The 21,822-nt window shown below is 40.3% G+C and overlaps 1 non-coding gene across 1 annotated transcript; it reads left to right on the top strand.

Moving 5' to 3' along the window:
* The first annotated feature begins 420 nt into the window (after positions 1 to 420).
* LOC129464272 (small nucleolar RNA U13) lies at positions 421 to 525 on the top strand. The gene has a single exon (XR_008651511.1). It is a non-coding gene; the product is annotated as a small nucleolar RNA U13 (small nucleolar RNA).
* The last annotated feature ends 21,297 nt before the right edge of the window (positions 526 to 21,822 follow it).

Here is a 21,822-nt window from a genome sequence, read left to right as displayed (position 1 = left end):
ATAAATTTCTCCATGAGTTTTGGAGGGGACATTCAAATCATAGCAACCAGATACCAGAGTGTGACTCCAACTGGGCTTTGTTACAAGCAAGTCCAGATGCTAAACTACTCAAAGATGTAAGTGTGGGCTGGGTGCAGTGGCTCATGCCTGTAATCACAACACTTTGGGAGGCTAAGGCAAACAGATCTCTTGAGCCCAGGAGTTCAAGACCAGCCTGGGCAACATGGTGAAACCCTGTTTCTATAAAAAATACAAAAATTAGCCAGGCATAGTGGCTTAAGCCTGTAGTCCAAGTTACTCAGAAGGCTGAGGTGGGAGAATCACCTGAGCCTGGGGAGGTTGAAGCTGCAGTGAGCTGCAATCATACCACTGCATTCCAGCCTGGGCAACTGAGTGAGATCCTGTCTCCAAAAAAAAAGGATCCTTTTGTAGTTCATGAGGATGATGATTGGGTGTTTCACACATGTGTGTGAAATGTGCCACCCTCAAACCTTGTTACAATGTCAGCACATTACCTGCCTGACCTGAAAAAAAAAAAAAAAGTTACAAGTGTGACCTAAGACCCTCTGGAGTTCTGGTTCTTGAAAGTGACTCCACATGAATCCTTGGCTAGTTGCTCCATTCACTCCAATTGCCTAACTATACGCCTTGGAACCAGCTCTTGCTTGCATTATGGCTCAGCTTGTACTCATGGCAGAAGTGAAGTGGGAGCAGGCATGCCACATGGCCAGCGCAGGAGCAAGAGAGACAAGTGCCACATACTTTTTTTTTTTTTTTTTGAGACGGAGTCTCGCTCTGTCACTCAGGCTGGAGCTCAGTGGCGAGATCTCGGCTCACTGCAAGCTCCGCCTCCTGGGTTGACGCCATTCTCCTGCCTCCCTAGTAGCTGGGACTACAGGCGCCCACCACCCAAGCTTGGCTAATTTTTTTGTATTTTTAGTAGAGACGGGGTTTCACCATGTTAGCCAGGATGGTCTCGATCTCCTGACCTTGTGATCCACCCACCTCGGCCTCCCAAAGTGCTGGGATTACAGGTGTGAGCCACCGCGCCCGGCCAGTGCCACATACTTTTAAGCAACCAGAACTTCCAGGAATTCCACTCACTATTTCGAGGACAGCAGCAAGACATAAAGGATCTGCCCCCATAATCCAAACACCTCCCTCCAGGCTCCACCTCCAACATTGGGGATTACAATTCAACATGACATTTGGCAAGGACGTATATTCAAACTATATTGGCCCTACAAAAGACTGGAAAGTTTGCTGTGATGGAGAAGGGGCTGTGTGCAGTAGGGGTAGGAATCTAAGGATCTAATGACTTTTTATGCAGACTTTTAAGCAATCTGCTACTTTTCAGCTGCATGTTCATTGCCAGTGAGTGCCCAAGCTTCCTGTGATTCCAATTCCTAAGAATCTCAGAGATTTTGTGATATAAATCAGGTCACTTACAGACTTCCCTCACTGGTTTAGAATTCAATTTTCACAAGTCTAGTGAGTCAGTTATCACTCATCCATCTGCTTTACAGTTTTCAAAATGTTGATGATGTTTGTCTTTATGGGTTTATTTATTTTAAACATTTTACTGTCATTTTCAAGGGGTTTAAGAAAAGAATCTGAAGTCAATATGTGCTCAATCCATCATCTTAAACAAGAGGCTAACATGAAAGTATCTGCAAAGGAGAACAACATGGAAAAAACCTTATTTTAAGAAGCTGAGATCATCCGTAAAATGCAGAATAAAGGGGCAGAAACTAAAGCCATGGGGTCAGAAAGACATAAAAAATCCAAAAGGGAGACAATGGAAGGACCAAAATATGATGGCGGCAAAGGAGATAAAAATAAAGAACAAGGCTTTTGAAAAGAAAGAAAAGAAAAAAATCTGTGGACCAATTGACTAAGACAAAGAGGGTTCTATAGTGTTGTTGGTTTGGAACAGAATGACTGAGATAATTCTAGGGAATTTATGAAAAGTAATGAAGAGTAAGGGAAGAGGATTTGGGGACAGGTCATGGGTTGTGTTTTTATAATAGTAATTATTGAGAGTGTGTTATGGAGGCTGATGTGAGCAAATCACTTGAGCCCAGGAGTTCGAGATCAGCCTGGGCAACATGGAGACACCCCCATCTCTACAAAAAATACAAAAAAATTAGACTGGTGTGGGGGCATGTCCCTGTAATTCTCGCTACTTGGGAGCCTGAGGCTCAAGAATCGCTTGAACCAGGGAGGCAGAGGCTGCAGTGAGCCGAGAACACAACACTGCACTCCAGCCTGAGCAACAGAGTGAGACTCCATTTAAAAAAAAAAAGAAAGAAAGAAAAGAAAAGAAATCTGGCCATCTCAAGAGGAACACCCTAAATATACAGACAGCAGAGACTCCTTTTGTCAGTTAGGGTTGTCAGAGAAACAGAACCAATAGGATATATGTGTATTTATATTGAGAGATTTACTTTAAAGAATTGGCTCATGTGATTATGGGAGCTGGAAAGTCCAAAATCTGTAGGGCTGACCAGCAGGCTAGAAACTCAGGCAAGAATTGACTCCTCAAGTAATCTTGAGTCTGAAACATGTAGGGCAGGCCAAGAGGCTGGAAACTGAGGCAGCATTTCTTTGTTACAGTCTTGAGGCCAATTTCCTTTTCTCTGGGAAGCCTCCATTTTGTTTTGCTTTGTTTCTCTTAAGGTCTTCAACTGATTAAAAGAGGCCTACCCACATTATTGAGGGTAATCTCTTTTACTTAAAGTCAACTGACTGTTGATGTTAGTCATATCAACAAAATACCTTCACAGCAATGCCTAGCCTAGCATTTGACCAAACAACAAGGCTCCATAGCTTAGTCAAGTTGATGCATAAAATTTAGCTTTTATACTCACCAGTGAAACTGCCCAGCTAGAGCCTTCCAATGTCAAAGTCCACTATCAATCAACAAGGTCCACTCATAGCACAGAACTCCCAGTCAGCCTTCTAAATGCCCCATCCTAAAGAAAGAGCAGGGAGCCAAAAATAAATAGACATCTGTGGAAAGACACTAGGAGGAAACAAAAACAATTCAGGAAGAAGAAAATGACAAAAAGTATTAATACCTTCAGAGAGATAAGAGAAGATAATTCAGTCATGAAAGAAAGAAGCTAGTGGGGGGAAAAGATTTCAGAGAACAAAAAGGAACTCTTGGAAATTACAAATATGATAACATGAATGAAAAACTCGGCAAAAGGATTATAAATTAAAGGTAAGAAAATCTCCAAGAAAGTTAAACAAAATGATAAAGACACAGAAAAAAGAAAAGAGAAGAAAAATATCAGTTTAGGAGGATTAGCATCTGAATAAAGTTTCCAGAAAGAGAATGGAGAAAATGAAGAAGGGGAAATTATCTAAGGAATAATTCAAAAAATTTTTTGAGTATTATCAATCATGAGTTTCCAGAATGAAAAGGTCTACCAAGTTCCCAGCACAGTGGTTAACTACATATCCATACCAAACCACTTCGTCATTGAAGAAATTAAAGAAAACAAAGATAAGATAGTAAAGTTTTGAGTGGGTGAGAGGGACAGATGACACAGAAATGATCAAGAATCAGACTGATTTCAGGTATCAGGAGAGGACAATGAAACCATGCCTTCAAAACTCCAAGGAAAAATGACATTTCGACCCCGGATTCTATTTCCAACCAAACATAGCAAATTAAGGGTAGTAGAATGATCTTTTCAGAAATGAAAATTCATGGTGACTGAAGCCTGTAATCCTAGCACTTTGGGAGGCCAAGGCAGGAGGATCACTTGACCTCAGGAGTTTGAGACCAGCCTGGCCAATGTAGTGAGACCCTATCTTTAAATTTAAAATATTATGTATAAAAAAATATAAAAATAAAAAATAAAATGAAAATTCTCCAAAAATTTACTTCTCAAGGACTTTTTATCAGCAAGTGATAGTGGAAGTATTCCTCTAAAAAAAGGAGAAACCGAAGAAAGAGGAGGACAAAACAGTCAGTAATCAAGAGAATCTGAGGCCACGTGCAGTGGCTCACTCCTGTAATCCCAGCACTTTGGGAGGCTGAGAAGGGTGGATCACCCGAGGTCAGGAGTTTGAGACCAGTCTGGCCAACATGATGAAACCCCATCTCTACTGAAAATACAAAAAATTAGCCAGACATGGTGGGTGACGCCTGTAATCCCAGCTATTTGGGAGGCTGAGGCAGAAGAATCACTTGAACCTGGGAGGCAGAGGTTGCAGTGAGCTGAAATTGCACCACTGCACTCCAACCTGGGCAACAGGAGTGAAACTCCATCTCAAAAAAAAAGGAATCTGAGAAAGACAGAGGCAGGGGAATACTTAGCAGGATGAAGGGAGATCCCAGGATACAGCATTAGACATAGCAGTCAGTCCAAACTGCATGAGGTCAGAGGATTCTGGGAGAGATGCCTTCAAGAATATGGAATCCACAGGGCACCTGACATATTTCAACTAGTAAGAGGAGATTTATACCTCTTGAGGACAATTTGGGGCCAGAAAACTAAGCAAAATTTTTTTAAAGAAACAAGAAAAGCCGGGCACGGTGGCTTTCGCCTGTAATCCCAGCACTTTGGGAGGCTGAGGCAGGTGGATCACCTGAAGTCGGGAGTTCAAGACCAGCCTGACCAACATGGAGAAACCCCGTCTCTACTAAAAATACAAAATTAGCCAGGGTGGTGGCGCATGACTGTAATCCCAGCTACTTGGGAGGCTGAGGCAGGAGAATCGCTTGAACCTGGGAGGCAGAGGTTGTGGTGAGCTGAGATCGCACCATTGCACTCCAGCCTGGGCAAAAAGAGCGAAACTCCGTCTCAAAAAAAAAAAAAGAAAAAGAAAAAGAAACAAGAAAAGTATTAAACCTAAGAGAAACAAAAGGTTATTCAAGAGTGGAAAAGTAATAACATGGGTTCATACTACTTGGGTCAGTTATGAATAATATTTACCTAGTTAGAATAATGTAAATAGTGAATGTTGTTTAACAAAACTACCTTTTTTTTTTGAGGCAGGATTCTTACTGTGTTGCCCAGGTTGGAGTGCAGTGGTATGATCAGAGCTCACTGCAACCTTAACTTCCTGGGCTCAAGGGATCCTTCTGCCTCAGTTTCCCAAGTAGCAGAGACTACAGGTGCACACCATTACACCTGACTAATTAAAAAAAAAATTTTTATAGAGACTGGGGTCTCACTTTATTGCCCCAGATAGTCTTGAATTCCTGGGCTCAAGCAATCCTCCCACCTCAGCCTCCCAAAGTGCTGGAATTACAGATGTGAGCCACTATGCCTGGCCCAAAATTACATATTTGTATGAAGGATAATATTTGTGGTGAAGGCAAGGAAGTGGAAAAAGAGAGTTAAGTTTTTATCATTTATGATGAAAATAGATAATATATAATATCACAAAATTAAGAAACACTGGTTTAGGAGGGTTGTGTAAAGATTTAGGGGTATAACAAAAAGATTTGATTTTTTAATTAATTAATTTATTTTATTTTATTTTATTATTTTTATTATTTTTTGAGATGGAGTCTTGCTCTGTCACCCAGGCTGGAGTACAGTGGCGTGATCTCAGTTCACTGCAACCTCCACTTCCTGGTTTCATGTGTTTCTCCTGCCTCAGCCTCCCGGGTAGCTGGGATTACAGGTGCCCACCACCACGTCCAGCTAATTTTTGTATTTTTAGTAAAGACAGGGGTTTCATCATGTTGGCCAGGCTGGTCTCACACTCCTGAGCTCAAGTGAGCCGCCCGCCTTGGCCCCCCAAAGTGCTGGGATTACAGGCATGAGACACCACGCCCAGCCAAAAATAAAGATTTAGAAAGACTTGTCTTTGGAAGGAAAAAAATGGTGGAAACAGGGAGAAAAGATGACTACTGTTTTTTATACTAAGCATTGCATAACTGTTTACCCTTCTTGCATACATAATTTTGATTAAAAATATAAACTTTCTTTTAAAAATCTTCTCATACCTGTAGGAAAAAACCCAAACTCCTGGCAGTCTAAGAGCTCAGCTTATAGGATCAGAGTACCAGCTATGTAAGCTTGGTCAAGTTATCTAAGTTTTCTAAGTTCTGTGAAAAGAGAAGAATAGTTCTCATGGTAACGGTGCATACTGACTGATTAGCAGCCCTGGTTGTGAAGAATGAATTAAAAAACCCATGTGGAGTCTAAGCATTATGCCTAACACACAGTTAGTGTTGTGTAAACTTTCACTAGTTTTGCTATTATCAGGCTGACATTCAAGGATCTTTGTAATCTCTCTCCAATCTGCTTTTTCAACCTCATGTCTTATTACTCTCCTAGAGAAACTCCAATCTTGGACCAGGCAGTTCTTATCCTTTCTGAAATATATCATGTCTTTTCAAACTGCCTCCTCACTATTGCTTGTGCAATTGTTTGTTTTCCTATTTACCAACCTATTTGGTTGAAATAACAATGGAAATGAAATGTGTTACACTCTGTAAATAACTGGACAGTATTTGCATTCATAGGATCAAAATCCAAGATGTAAATATTTCCTCTAGGGGCTAAAAGCTGAAAGGAGGAGTTCCATTTTTGTTCAAGATGTGTTAATCTTGTCATTGCTCAGGTTGCCATGGTTCCTGTTTGAAATATTTTCTTGGTGCTTCTAGGACTTAAGCTTATGCCACTGCATCTGAACAAGTGGCAATAACCCCATTCTATTGAGACAACGATATGGAGTAGGGAGAGGGTAGGATTCTTGTGGATAGGTCAGTGCTAGAACCAGAAATATAAGCCAAGATTTTTCATGTCTCTGTTACAAACTAATTCTTGCTACTGCTGACACTGCATATTCCCGTTTTCATTTTTTCCTGGTGATCAGAGAGCAATTTATTTTGTAAACCAGGGAAATACTCTTTTCCCTTTCTCTCCTGTGGCATAATTTATTAAATGGGAAAAACCTAGTAACTGTTTCCTTGTAGTTTTTTTAAAAAATAAAGGCTTTAATTTTATAAGTAAATTGTTAGTCAATTATTTTATTAGACAGAGCAATAATTCACTAGAATATAAAAAGGAGTAAATTCTAGCCTAAAAAAAGATTCAACCAATGAAAAGTAAGTAAATTAACTTTGGTAAATCATAATCATTGGTCAACTTCACAATCATTTTTAATTTCACGATCATAGATAGAAGAGTTCCTTGAACAAAATGGAAATTGTGTTTTCATGAATCTTGCTAATCTATCTCTGATGACATTTATGTCCCATGGGACATCCTTGCTTCTTTTCTAACCTCTTAGAGACTTGTGGTCTCTAGTGTATACAGGAAGTAAATAGTAATATGAGAATAGTGTTAATTGCTCTTGATTGCTTAAAATGATCATAACATTTCATAATTTTATGAATTTCATAAATCATTTTATAAGATTTTCTTTTGCAGATTCAAAGAAGAGGGATAATATTACCTTCTTTCTTTCATTCTAAGTTGAATTCAGATAGACTATCCAGAATCTTACACAAATTCACCAGCGTTTCATTATTTATTATCCTTGCCATCAATATTTTGTTGACATTTGCTGACACTTTGTAAGTGTCATTAAGGCATATGATAATAGATCAGTTGCTATAAGTTGTGCATTTGTATGTACTAGGAAGATTCTCTTTCCTCATAGGGTAATTTGTGAAGGGCTGTTTCATGTGAGCTGTATTCATTTTTTTAGATATGAACAATAAAGTGAGATACCTTTTAATGCAAAATAGAAAAATGGAAAACTCTCAAGTTAAGTTTTGAGAACCTTTTTTCCTTGGCTTTAAGGAAGGATAAAGTAGAAGCCATTTAGGTGAGTAAAGGGCTTCTAAGACTTACGCTTTAATTTCAATTGCTCAGTCCTGTTCCTGTGTTCTCCCTTCCAAGCCAAATACTGTTGCATAGGATATTTCAGGAACAATTAGAGCACAGCTTAGTCTGTATTTGAGATAAATTCTTATAATCTAAATATTAACCCATGACTGCCCTTTATTTCTAATTACTTTCTTGTTTTTTGATATCTTTGTCAATTTAAACATACTGTCCCTGCTTAAATCTCATGATACCAAAGTCCTGAAAAGTAGACAAGGACATGTTGCCAGTGAAAAGTTGCCAACTACAGGTTGAGAATGTTCTTAAAATAAGAGCAGGGCACAGTGGCTCATGCCTGTAATCCTAGCACTTTGGGAGACTGAAGCAGAAGGATTGTTTGAGTTCAGGAGTTTGAGACCAGCCCAGGCAACATAGCAAGACCCTGTCTCTATAAGAAAAAAAAAAAAAAGAGAGAGAGAGAGAGTCTTCTTAAAATAAGAAAGTCGTATCCAAAAAAAGGACCCATAAACCAAGAAACCAAGTTCCCAAGACCCTCTATATACTCTAGATACCAGTGATTTCGTATGAAAGTAATACTGAATATCAACCTCTAGGGTTCAAAAATTTCATCCAATAACGACATCTTTCATGGATTCAATACTACAATGACTTCAAGTGCAATGGCTGCCAACTCATCAATTAACAGATTGTTTGATGAATTTGTTGAAAAATTGGCAGTTCTCAAGTGGTAATCCCACTAATGGATATTATGCCTGATAAATTAATTCTGAGGCTTACAATCTATGCAAAGTGGAAAACAATTAGAAAACCAAAAAGAAAACCAAAATAAAAACACTAGAGCACTAGATACACATTTCAAAGAAATGGCCTGTAGCCTCTTGTATAGAAGAGGACAAGGAGAAATAGACATTCCTGAAAACATGGCACATGACACAAGATGACTTATTAGCTTGCCTCAGGTGGCTAAGTGGCATGGAATGCTGCCTTGAACTGAACCGTGCACATGATGTGAGTGCAAAGGCTGTTTGTTCATGATGATTTTTACTGCTGTCTATGCAGAATTCACTCAATTATATGTGATGACCACATATTTTTTTTTCCAAAGCAGCATCTATAGGACATTCCAGAACAACAGTCTAATGGCCAACAGGACCTCACCTTCCTTCCCATCAAGTGGTGCCCAGTCAATCCTCTTCCTGATTGTGGTTGATAACTGACTTAGGTTTCATATTTTCCTGATTTCCTTACCTTAATTTTTTGACTTTTTTCTTCTCTTTCAATTACTGGTGATATGCAGATTGGGGTAAAACACTTGGCAAATTATTTCTGGCTTAACATTCCTCATTTCCAAATGTCCTTTTCAGACTTTAATTAAACCTGGTCTCCCTGAGCACCAACAAAGAAGCACTGTTTTCCTGCTTTCCAGAAGGGGACAATGAAAATGGAATAATGAATACAGCCAGTAAAAGTGAGAAGGGACAATAAAAAAGAAGCTCTCCTGACTTAATCAGAGTTTAGAAGATTTTCTGCCTTTCTTTAGATCTAAATTCACATTATCAAGCATTTTGGAAAAATTTGTTTCCTTGAGGGGATTAAAAGGCATTGTGTTCTATTTCGAATTATGAGAAAAAATTTTATTAACTAATTCTTTTTAGATGTAACATTATATATAAATTAAAATACAAAATATAAGAAAAAAATTACACTTTTAGCTGATTTGCATAGATAAATTATTTTTGTGTGTGTGTTTTTTTTGTTTTGAGAACGAGTTTCGCTCTTGTTGCATAGGCTGGAGTGCAATGGCACGATCTTGGCTCACCGCAACCTCTGCCTCCCGGGTTCAAGCAATTCTCCTGCCTCAGCCTCCTGAGTAGCTGAGATTACAGGCATGCGCTGCCACGTCCAGCTAATTTTTTTGTATTTTTAGTAGAGACGGGGTTTCTCCATGTTGGTCAGGCTGGTCTTGAACTCCCGACCTCAGGTGATCTGCCTGCCTCTGCCTCCCAAAGTGCTGGGATTACAGGTGTGAGCCACCATGCCTGGCCCTAAATTATTTTTTACTGTTAAACATTAAACATTTACTATTAAATAATAAATATTATTTATCATATTTAGATAAAATTCACTTATAATTAGATTAAAATGATTATAATTTGACCAGTTGATCTTCAAGTCACATAATTTTTTTTTTTCCTTAAGACAGAGTCTCATCCTGTCACCCAGGCTGGAGTGCAGTCATACGATCTTGGCACACTGCAACTTCCGCCTCCCAGATGCAAGCGGTTCTCCTGCCTCAGCCTCCCTAGTGGCTGGGATGACAGGCATGCGCCACCATGCCCAGCTAATTTTTGTATTTTTAGTAGAGACAGGGTTTCACCATGTTGGCCAGGCTGGTCTCAAACTCCTGACCTCAAGTTATCCTCCTGCCTCAGCCTCCCAAAGTGCTGGGATTACAAGCGTGAGCCACTGTCTCTGGCCTAAGTCACATAATTTGATGGTCTTATAGAATTATAATTTATTAAGAAAATTTAAAACATACCTACTTTGTCTTTAAAACTCACACAGGCTGGGCAATCCAGCGAAATCCCATCTCTAGTTTAAAAAAGTTTAAAAAAACACCCACACATACTGGACATAAAAGAGTTAAATAAACTACAAAACCTCAGTGAGGCAGCCACTGGATGGCTGTAACCACATTTACTGAGGCCAAAGAGTACATTTGCTAGTGGTATACACAAAATAACCATAGAAAACATTTTTGAGGGGTAATGAAGTCCTTGAGGTAGCACTTACCCTTTCTTCCAAATTCCTCAGCAGGACAAAGAAAATCTTTTTTTTTAAAGGCCTATTTTTGCAAAGGAGGCATTAAAACAGAGTTTCCCTTCCTTGAGGTCTGGTGCTGCACAAATATTTTTAACAGCTAATAGGGACAGAAGCAAAGATGTACAGAATTTAAGCTGATAAAGATACTCTTATCTGAAATTTATATTTTTAATAATTGCAGATAGAGAAATGAAAGAATAAGAATGTGCTACAGATATTATATTAAGAAAACACTCTGGCCAGGCACAGTGGCTCATGCCTGTAATCTTAGCACTTTGGGAGGCCAAGGCAGACAGATCACTTGAGGTCAGGAGTTCCAGTCCAGCCTGGCCAACATGGTGAAACCCCCATCTCTACTAAAAATACAAAAATTACCCAGGCATGATGGTGCACACCTGTAGTCCCAGCTACTCAGGAGGCTGAGGCATGAGAATCGCTTGAACCCTGGAGGTGGAGGTTCGAGTGAGCCGAGATTGTGCCACTGCACTCCACCCTAGGTGACAGAGGGAGACTCTGTCTCAAAAAAAAAAAAAAAAGTAAACTCTCCAGCATGGGCTGGTTTGGAATGAAGGGAGGAATGTGAGTAACTCAGAATCCGAGGGTAAAGGAAGCAGAGGACATAAACAAGTCTGGGTGAGAAACAGTTGCCTCTACAGCAGTTCCTTGGTGCTATATAACGTTTATTATGGTTGACTCCTCATTATCCATTCCACTCACCAGGTGATTGGTACAAGTCAATTGTGGTAATCCCATTTGTTTTGCCAGTGATTGGGTTAGGAATGGGAATGTGACTCAATGAGAAAAAGTCTGCTGCAGGGGTTTTAGAAAATATTTCCTCACTACCATGAAAGAGACAGAGGAAAAAATGAAATTTCTTCCTTCTTTGGGAACCAAATCTATACTCAGAAGTTGGCAGAGTGGAAAGAACTTCAGTATCTGATGACATTTTTGAATTACTAAATCAACCAATCTTGAATTATTCCATAACTATGGACTTCCGTTTATGTAAAATAATGTTTCCCAATGTTTAAGCCAGTTGAAATCGAGGTTTTCTATTAACTATTAACCAGGAGTATTCTAATTGTTATAATTATTTGGAAAGATTAGATATTTTATCAATATTCGTTCATGGTTTTATTTTATTTTATTTTATTTTATTTTATTTTATTTTATTTTGAGATAGAGTTTCACTCTTGTTGCCCAGGCTGGAGTGCAATGGCACGATCTCGGCTCACTGCAACCTCCACCTCCCAGGTTCAAGCGATTCTCCTGCCTCAGCCTCCCAAGTAGCTGGGATTACAAGCATGTGCCACCCGAGCCCCAGCTAATTTTGTATTTTTAGTCGAGACAGGGTTTCTCCATGTTGGTCAGGCTGGTCTTGAACTCCCGACCTCAGGTGATCCGCCTGCCTTGGCCTCCCAAAGTGCTGGGATTACAGGCGTGAGCCACCACGCCCGGCCCATGGTTATATTTTAAATATGACTTTCATAATATGTATTTATACTTAAGTTAATTGCACCTACTTTATTCCACAATTTGAGTTCTCTTCTGACTTCTGAAGTCTAAATTCTCTTTCTTAAATCCTAACTCAAGAATGCTTTATAGCCAGGCGTGGTGGTGCATGCCTGTAATCCCAGCTACTCAGGAGGCTGAGGCAGCAGAATCACCTGAGCCAGGGAGGCAGAGGTTGCAGTGAGCTGAGATCGAGCCCGTGCACCCCAGCCTGGGTGACACAGTGAGACTCCGTCTCAAAAAAAAAAAAAAAAAAAAGCACTTTAAGCCAGGCGCAGTGGCTCATGTCTGTAATCCCAGCATTTTGGGAGTCCGAGGCAAGCAGATCACCTCAGGTCAGGAGTTTGAGGCCAATCTGGCCAACATGGTGATATCCCATCTCTACAAATATACAAAAACTAGTCAGGTGTGGTGGCAGGCGCCTGTAGTCCCAGCTTCTTGGGAGGCTGAGGTAGGAGAATCACTTGAACCCAGGAAGCAGAGGTTGCAGCAGTGAACTGAGGTTTTGCCATGGCACTCTAGCCTGGGTGATAGAGTGAGGCTCTGTTTCAAAAAAAAAAAAAAAGAATCACTTTAAGGCCAGGCACAGAGGCTCACACTTGTAATCCCAGTACTTTGGGAGGCCAAGGCAAGAGGAATGCTTCAGAGTAGGAGTTCAAGGTTGCAGTGAGCTATAATTGCGCCATCGAACTCCAACTCCAGCCTGGGTGACAGAGGAAGACGATGTCTCTAAGAAAAAAAAAAATTACGTGTTAACAGAAAGATAACTGATGGCTGGGCATGGTGGCTCACACCTGTAATCCCAGCACTTTGGGAAGCCAAGGTGGATGGATCACCTGAGGTTAGGAGTTCAAGACCAGTCTGACCAATATGGTGAAACCCCATCTCTACTAAAAATACAAAAATTAGCTGGACATGGTGGCACGTGCCTGTAGTCCTAGCTACTCGGGAGGCTGAGGCAGGAGAATCACTTGAACCCAGGAGGCGGAGATTGTAGTGGGCCAAGATTGTGCCACTGTACTCCAGCCTGGGCAACAGAGCGAGACTCCGTCTCAAAAAAAAAAAAAAAAAAAAAAGAGGCCAGGCGCGGTGGCTGACGCTTGTAATCCCAGCACTTTGAGAGGCCGACGCAGGCGGATCACGAGGTCAGGAGATAGAGACCACGGTGAAACCCTGTCTCTACTAAAAATACAAAAAAATTAGCTGGGCGTGGTGGCGGGTGCCTGTAGTCCCAGCTACTCAGAGAGGCTGAGGCGGGAGAATGGCGTGAACCCGGGAGGCGGAGCTTGCAGTGAGTCGAGATCGCGCCACTGCACTCCAGCCTGGGCAACAGAGCAAGACTCCGTCTCAAAAAAAAAAAAAAAGAAAAAGAAAGATAATTGATGAATTGACTTTAAATATCTTTGCAACTAGGATTTTGGTGTTCAAAACTGGAAGATAAAACAAGCAGCATCACTGGTAGAATAACACTTGAAGCATCTATGCAGGTGTCACATGTTATCCTTTCTAAATTGTATAACAAAATGGGCATATTTGATATTCCTAATAATGTGCACAGAAAAATGGTTAGAATTTATACAGAATGGCTGGGCGCAGTGGCCCATGTCTGTAATCCCAGCACTTTGGAAGGCTGAGGCAGGCAGATCACCTCAGGTCAGGAGTTCAAGACCAGCCTGGCCAACATGGTGAAACTCCATCTCTACTAAAAACACAAAAATTAGCCGGGCGTGGTGGTGCACCTGTAATCACAGCTACTCAGGAGGCTGAGACAAGAGAATCACTTGAACCTGGGGGTGGAGGTTGCAGTGAGTCGAGATTGCACCATTGCACTCCAGCCTGGGCTATAGAGTGAGAATTTTCTCTCAAGAAAACCCCAAAAAAGAATTTATACAGAATTTATTTTTCCCCTCACACTTCCACCATCTGATGATTATCTTATTTATGACTTAATATGTTCTCCATTCTTTTTTTATTTGAAACAGGATCTCACTCTGTCCTCCAGGCTGGAGTGCAGTGGCACAATCATGGCTCACTGCAGCCTCGACCTCCTGGGCTCAAGTTATCCTCCCACCTCAGCCTACTGAGTAGCTGAGACCACAGGCATGCACCAGCATGCCCAGCTAATTTCCTTTCTTAGAAAATTTTTTGTAGAGACAGGGTCTTACTACGTTGCCCAGGTTGGTCTCAAACTCTTGTGTTCAAGTGATCTTCCCACCTAAGCCTCCCAAAGTGCTTGGATTACAGGTGTTAGCCACTGTGCATAGCCGTATGTTCTCCATTCTATGCTGGCATTGAGAACTAAGCATTCACTATGAGTATCCATGTTCACGTTGCTGGGATGAGGAATAATGAGTATTAAAGAAGAATCCTGGCCAGGCATGGTGGCTCGCACCTGTAATCCCAGCACTTTGGGAAGCCGAAGCAAGCAGATCATTAGGTCAGTAGTTCGAGACCAGCCTGGCCAACATGGTGAAACCCCATCTCTACTAAAAATACAAAAATTAGCCAGGTGTGGTAGCACATGCCTGTAATCCCAGCTATTTGGGAGGCTGAGGCAGGAGAATTGCTTGAACCTGGGAGATGGAGGTTGCAGTGAGCTGAGATCATGCCACTCACTCCAGCCTGGGCAACAAAACAAGACTCTGTCTTGCATCATCTCACTCTCAACCTTTCCATATCCTTATATTTAGGATATGCTTCTTGTAAGCAACATATAGCTAGGTTTTGTTTTCTTATCCAGTTTGACAATTTTTATATTTTAATTAGAACATTTAGTCCACTTACATTTAATATATGTATTGATATATTTCATTTTAAATCTACTATAGTAATATTTGCTTTCTGTTTGTTCCTCTATTCCATGTTCTATTTTCTCCTATTTCCATCAACTTTTTAACTTATTTTATGATTATTAATATTCCAGTTTTTTGCTGGGTATAGTGACATATACCTGTAGCCACAACTACCAGGGAGAATGAGGTGGGAGGATCGCTTGAGCCCAGGCATTTGAGGCCAGACTGAGCAACACAGACAGAACTTGTTTCTGAAAGAAAAAATTGTTAATTTCAATTTTCCCATTCTATTAGTTTAGAAGTTATACACTTTCATTTTTCTCTTACTGTAGAGATTATTAATTTATCACTGGGCACAGTGGCTCACACCTATAATCCCAGCACTTTGGGAGGCCAAGTCAGGCAGATTGATTGAGCTCAGGAGTTCAAGACCAGCCTGGGCAACATGGCACAACCCCATCTCTACAAAATATACAAAAATTAGCCAGGCATGGTGGTCCCTGCCTGTAGTCCCAGTTACTCAAGGGGCTGAAGCAGGAGGATTGCTTAAGCCTGGAAGGTTGAGGCTGCAATGAGCTGCGTTTGTACCACTGCACTCTAGCCTGGGCAACAAGCAAGATCCTGTCTCAAAAAAAAAAAAAAAAAAAAAATCAAAGTCTATTGATTTTTTTAAGAGACAGGGTCTCACTCTGTCACCTAGGCTAGAGTTCAGTGGCACAATCATAAATCACTGTAGCCTCAAACTGCTGGGTTCAAATGATCCTCCCACCTCAGCTTCATAAGTAGCTGAGACAACAGGTCCATGTCACCAGACCCGGCTAATTTATTTTTCATTTTTTTTGTAGAGACGGGGGTCTCTCTATGTTGCCTAGGCTGGTCTTGAACTCCTGGTCTCAAGTGATCTGCCTACCTCAGCCCTCCAATGTGCTGGGATTACAGGCATGAGCCTCTGTGCCTGACCCCAAAGTCTAATATTAATTGGTATTTTCACGCTCTTACCCAAGTCTGTAATGAAAGCACCTTAGAACCTTTAACGCCGTTTATACTCTTTCTGACTTGGATGCCATTGTTGTTATATTTTAATTTTACATTTATAAAGGATTCTACATTATTATTATGTTATACGGTCCATGTTTATTTATATTTATTCACATATTTGCCTTTCTCATTGCTCTTTATTCTTTCTGGTATCTCTGGGCTTCCACGTAGGGTCATTTTCTTACTGCCTAAAGAACACACTTAGTGTTTTCTTTATTGTGAATCTGCTAATAATGTATTTTACCAATTTTCATTTGCCTGTATCTTTATTTCAGCTTCATTCTTGAAGGATATTTTCACTGGGTAAATAATTCTAGTTTGATGATTTTTCTTTTCTTTTCTTTTCTTTTTAAGATGAAGTCTTGCTCTGTCACCCAGGATGGAGTTCAAGCAATTCTCCTGCCTCAGCCTCCCAAGTAGTTGGGATTACAGACGTTAACCACCATGCCCAGCTAATTTTTGTATTTTTAGTAGAGACAGGGTTTCGCCATGTTGATCAGGCTGGGCTCGAACTCCTGATCTCAGGTGATCCACCTGCCTCGGCCTCCCAAAGTGCTGGGATTACAGACATGAGCCACTGCACTCGGCCGACAGCTATTTTCTTTTAGCTTCTTTTTTTTTTTGGAGACAGAATCTCTCTCTGTCATCCAGGCTGGAGTGCAGTGGTGTGATCTCAGTTTGCTGCAACCTCCACTTCTTGGGTTCAAGTAATTCTTCTGCCTCAGCTTCCTGAGGAGCTGGGATTACAGGTGCATGCCACTACACTCAGCTAATTTTTATATTTTTAGTAGAGATGGGGTTTTGCCATGTTGGCCAGGCTGGTCTCGAACTCCTGGCCTCAAGTGATCTGCCCGCCTTGGCCTCCCAACATGCTGGGATTACAGGCGTGAGCCACCACACCCAGCCTTCTTTTAGCATTTTCAGTTTATCATTTCATTCTCTTCTGGTTTCTATAATTTTATGAAGAAGTTAGCTGTAAACCTAGTTTTGTTGCTCTGAAGTTAATCTTTTTTCTTTTTGTCTGTGGTTTTACTATGATAAATCTAGGTATAGTATTTTTTTATTTATCCTGCTTTGGTTCGTAGTAATCCTTGAATCTGTGGCTTGGTGTCTTGTTTTTTTTTTTTTTTTTTTTTTTTTTCAGACAGTGTTTTACTCCCGTTGATCAGGCTGGAGTGCAGTGGCATGATCTCAGCTCACTGCAACCTTCACCTCCCAGGCTCAAGTGATTCTCCTGCCTTAGCCCCTGAGTAGCTGGGACTGTAGGTGCACGCCACCATGACTAGCTAATTTTTATATTTTTAGTAGAGATGGAGTTTTGCCATGTTGCCCAGGCTGGTCTTGAACTCCTGAGCTCAAGTGATCCACCCACCTCAGCCTCCCAAAGAGCTGGGATTACAGGTGTAAGCCACTGTGCCTGGCCAGCTTGGTGTCTTTTATCTGTATTATTTAATTCTGGAAAATCCTTAGCCATTCTCTTCAAATATGGTTTCTGCCTCATTTTCTCTCTCTCTTTCTTGTTGGGGATTTATTTATGAGTATCTTGTACATTTTCAGTGTATGCTCTATGTCTCTTATACTCTGTTCTGTACTTTCCATCCTTTTCTCCTCCCCATTCTGGATATTTTCTTGGGCTCCATCTTCCAGTTCACTAATTCTCTTTTTATCTTTGTCTAATTTTCTGTTAATCTCATCTCTTGAATTTTTAGTTTTGTATTTTTCAGCTATATAATTTTTTTTTGAGACAGAGTCTTGCTCTGTTGCCCAGCCTGGAGTGCAGTGGCATGATCTCAGCTCACTGCAACATCTGCCTCCTGGGTTCAAGCCATTCTCCTGCCTCAGCCTCCTGAGTAGCTGGAATTACAGGCACCTTCCACCATGCCTGGCTAATTTTTGTATTTTTAGTGGAGACAGAGTTTCACCATGTTGCCCAGGCTGGTTTTGAACTCCTGAGCTCAAGTGATCCACCCGCCTCGGCTTCCCAAAGTGCTGGGATTACAGGCATGAATCACCGTGCCTGGCCTTCAGTCACCTTATATCAGATAGTAGCCATTCATTCCATTACTTTCCATTCTCATTCTGCTTCATTTTTTCATTAAGGCCTTCCTCTTCCCTCTCTCTCATACACACATATATACATACAGATTTATATATATATAAATATATAGAGACACACACATACACATATTACAATGGTCCAGAAGAGCCTCTGTGTTCCAGCTCCAGCTCTTATAATACATAAAAAAAAGTATTATTTTTATATGTATAAATTAGTTTTGATTTGCCTCACTCTATTTGAATATATGCTTTCCCATAAAAATGACAACTTTTATTTGTTCAGTGCTGTATCTGATATCTAGAACAGTGCTTTGATTATTGCAAACACACAGTAAGTGTTGAAGGAATAAACAAAAATGTAGTAACCAATACTGCCTTGTAGAAGTACCTGAATTTTGGCAACTTGTAGTTGGTTAAGGGATCTCCAAGTGTCTTAGGATCCAAAAATTCTCTTAATGTCTTCTGCAAATTAAAGGGAATTCTATTCCTTTTCATTTATATTTAGCAAGTCAGTTTGTGTGAACATAGAGCAGTTCTTCACCAATAAATATTGTTGGTAGCCTACTCTATGCTTTGGTGGAAGGATACAACAATAAATATGACATGGTCTCTCCTCTTAAGACTCTAGAGTGGCTTTCTGTAAATCTAAGGATCAACACAATATAAACTCCTAAAGAGATCATGTGATATGTTTAAAGCATTTAGATTACTATCAAAGCAATATAATCAATATGATTAAATTTGACTACTTTAAACAATAAAGATTCCCCAAATAGTGGCTTCAACTAGAAAACGTACTTTTTGCTTACAGGGAAGAAATCCGGAGATTGGCAATTCAAGGTTGACATGAAAGCAGCACGTATTGGGAATCCAAGCTCTTTCTATCTCACTGCTTTACTGTACATGGCAGGCCATCTGTGGTCTAAGATGGCTGCTAAAGCTCCCGCTAGGTAGCAGTAAGAAGAAAGATGGAAGTAAAAGGGTGCCCCTACATTTTAGGAGATCTTCCACAAGTACTATATGCCACCTCTGCTTTCGTTCTCTTTACCTAAAACTTAGTCACATGGATTCATCTAGCTGCAAAGGGCAGCTGGGAAATGTAGTCTTTTAGAGGAGCTGCAGTGTGCCTAGCTAAAAAATTGGAGTACTTTCATTAAAGGAGAAATCAGATACTAGTATGCAACTAGCAGTCTGTTCCACAAACCCTAAGCATGGCTTTCTGAAATTGGAGTTTCTTAGTGTCTTTTTCCTTGATCTTGATCTCTTCAACTACTGCTTATACACTCATGCATTCACTACTTACCTCATTCAAATGCACTATTTCAATTTCCCAAAGATTCTCCATGCAAAATCCTACAATTGAAACTTCTCTACTAAGGAAACCAATCTCTCTTCTCTTCCTTACACAAATAGAGAAATATTATCTCTTTAGTGAAATCCTCTTTGACTGAGAGATGGGACAATTTCCCCTGAAAACCCGGAGTTACCAGTTGTATTTCTCCAGTGAGTTCACCTGGCATCTGCAGAATGTGAATATTTCCCTTACTTAATTCATATCTATATTTAACTTATGTAGTGTGAGTGTGACCATTTGTGAAACTCTAATTAATATGTCTTTTGATACCAATATTGTCTACATTAGATTTGACTAATGTGTGTCTTTCCCCTGAGAATGTAACCGCCAAGAAGGTAGGAAGTCTGTCTGTTCCCATTGTATTCCTACTGTGTAGCGTAGCGTAGAGGGAAACCACATGTGCTCAATAAATATTTGTTTAAAAAAAAAAGGAATTTTAACACTTACTGAATACCCTCTATGTGCCAGACAATATGGTAAGTACTTTGTAAATACTGTTTTATTGACTTTTTTTTGAGACAAGGTCCCAGTCTGTTGCACAGGCTGCAATGCAGTGGTGTGTTCTCGGCTCACTGCAGCCTTGACTTCCAAGGCTCAGGTGATCTTCTCACCTCAGCCTCCCGGGTGGCTGGATCTACAGGAGTGCACCACCATGCCTGGCTAATTTTTGTACTTTTTGTAGAGACTGGGTTTTGCTATGTTGCCCAGGTTGGTCTCAAATTCCTTGTCTCAAGCTATCTGCCCACCTCAGCCTCCCAAAGAGCTGGGACTAAAGGCATGAGCTACAGTGCCCTGCTAATTTTATTGACTTTTCACAACCAAATGTTAGAATTTTATCCCCATTTCACAGCTGAGGTAAATGGAGCTTAAGGAAGATGAATAATTTCACCAAGCCCACACAACCAGAAAGAAGTAGATCTGAGGTCAGTCCTATGAGCTCTGCCTCCATAGTAAATGCTAATTTCACTCTGCCACATTTATGTTAGGCAGGTGGGTTGATACCTGGCTTCCTATGATAACATAGGTTGACTGATTTTATAAGATGGAAAAAAATAAATAATGAATTAATATCTTTCAGTGGTAAATTCCTGATGTCTCATTGCTTTAACCAAAGGAATGAATTTGTAACAATTAAATTGTAGGCATAATGGCAGGCAATTGAATGAGTTGGTAGTTTTGAAGGGATAAATACAGGAATATTTCTTCAAATATTATGCTATGTATACATTTGCCTACTTAGCCAACACCAATTGCCTGTAAGGATCAGTTGTTTAGGTGATACAATTTCGAAATTAGTGTTACTAGTAAAGAAGCCGGAGCAATGACAAAAATTCCAGCCAAGACAACAGATAAATTCTATTTTTATTTATTTAATTTTTTTAAATTGAGACAGAATTTCACTACGTTACCCAGGCTGGTCTTGAACTCCTGGCCTCAAACAATCCTCATTCTTTGGCCTCCCAAAGTGCTGAGGTTACAGGCGTGAGCCACAGAGCCCAGCTGAGATAAATTTTAAAAGGCAAGAAAAAGGGAGATTTAAAAACAGAGAGATAGACAAAGGAAGAGAGAAAACATAAAAAGAAGAAAGCACAGTGAAGTGGAAAAGGGATGGGGATGGTACCCATTCATTTTTTTGGTTATTTTTGCCTTTCTAGCTTTCAGTCCATCTTCTTGCAGCAGTAGCATCCCCACTTACTATTTGAGAATTACTAATTACTACCTGGACAAATCTTGTGGGACTGTTGTTCACATACTTTGCCTTCTCTCAGTGAAGGAAAGAGGAACTGACTCTAGGACCCTATTAAACCGAATACTCTATTCCTGGAATTGGCATCATTTGTGCTGGGTGGGGTTGTTTAGATGTGCATGCTTTGGAGACTCATGTGAGCTGCCAGGGCTGTCTTCTCAATCCTTTGATGTTCCCCCAATTTGCCCAACAAATTCCCTTATTACTTAAGTTGACCAGCAGCAACTACTATTGCTGGCAAACAAAGAACTCTGATACAGCCAAGGAAGAAGAAAATAAGTGGAAATAAATGCTGAAATCAAGGGCTGGAATGAGACCCATTGAAAACATATTTTCACTTCCTAAAATAGTAGCTATTTTAAACCTGAATCAAAGTGCAAATTAGTGTTCAATCATCTTAGTACATCTCTAGTACATCTGCAAATGTAATTACACCATAAAGTAGCAAAGAGCTTTCGAAAGATGCGAGTACAAAGAGCTAAAAGCAGAACTACCATTCAACTCAGCAATCGCATTACTAGGTATATACCCAGAGGAATATAAATCATTCTACCATAAAGACACAGGCACACAAATGTTCATTGCAGCACTATTCACAATAGCAAAGACAGGGAATCAACCTAAATGCCCATCAATGACAGATTGGATAAAGAAAATGTGGTACATATACACCAC

The sequence above is a fragment of the Symphalangus syndactylus genome, chromosome 15 (assembly GCF_028878055.3).
Source record: "Symphalangus syndactylus isolate Jambi chromosome 15, NHGRI_mSymSyn1-v2.1_pri, whole genome shotgun sequence".
Lineage (NCBI taxonomy): Eukaryota > Metazoa > Chordata > Mammalia > Primates > Hylobatidae > Symphalangus > Symphalangus syndactylus.
Note: the sequence above shows the minus strand (reverse complement) of the source record. Positions and strands in the feature narration are given on the sequence as shown.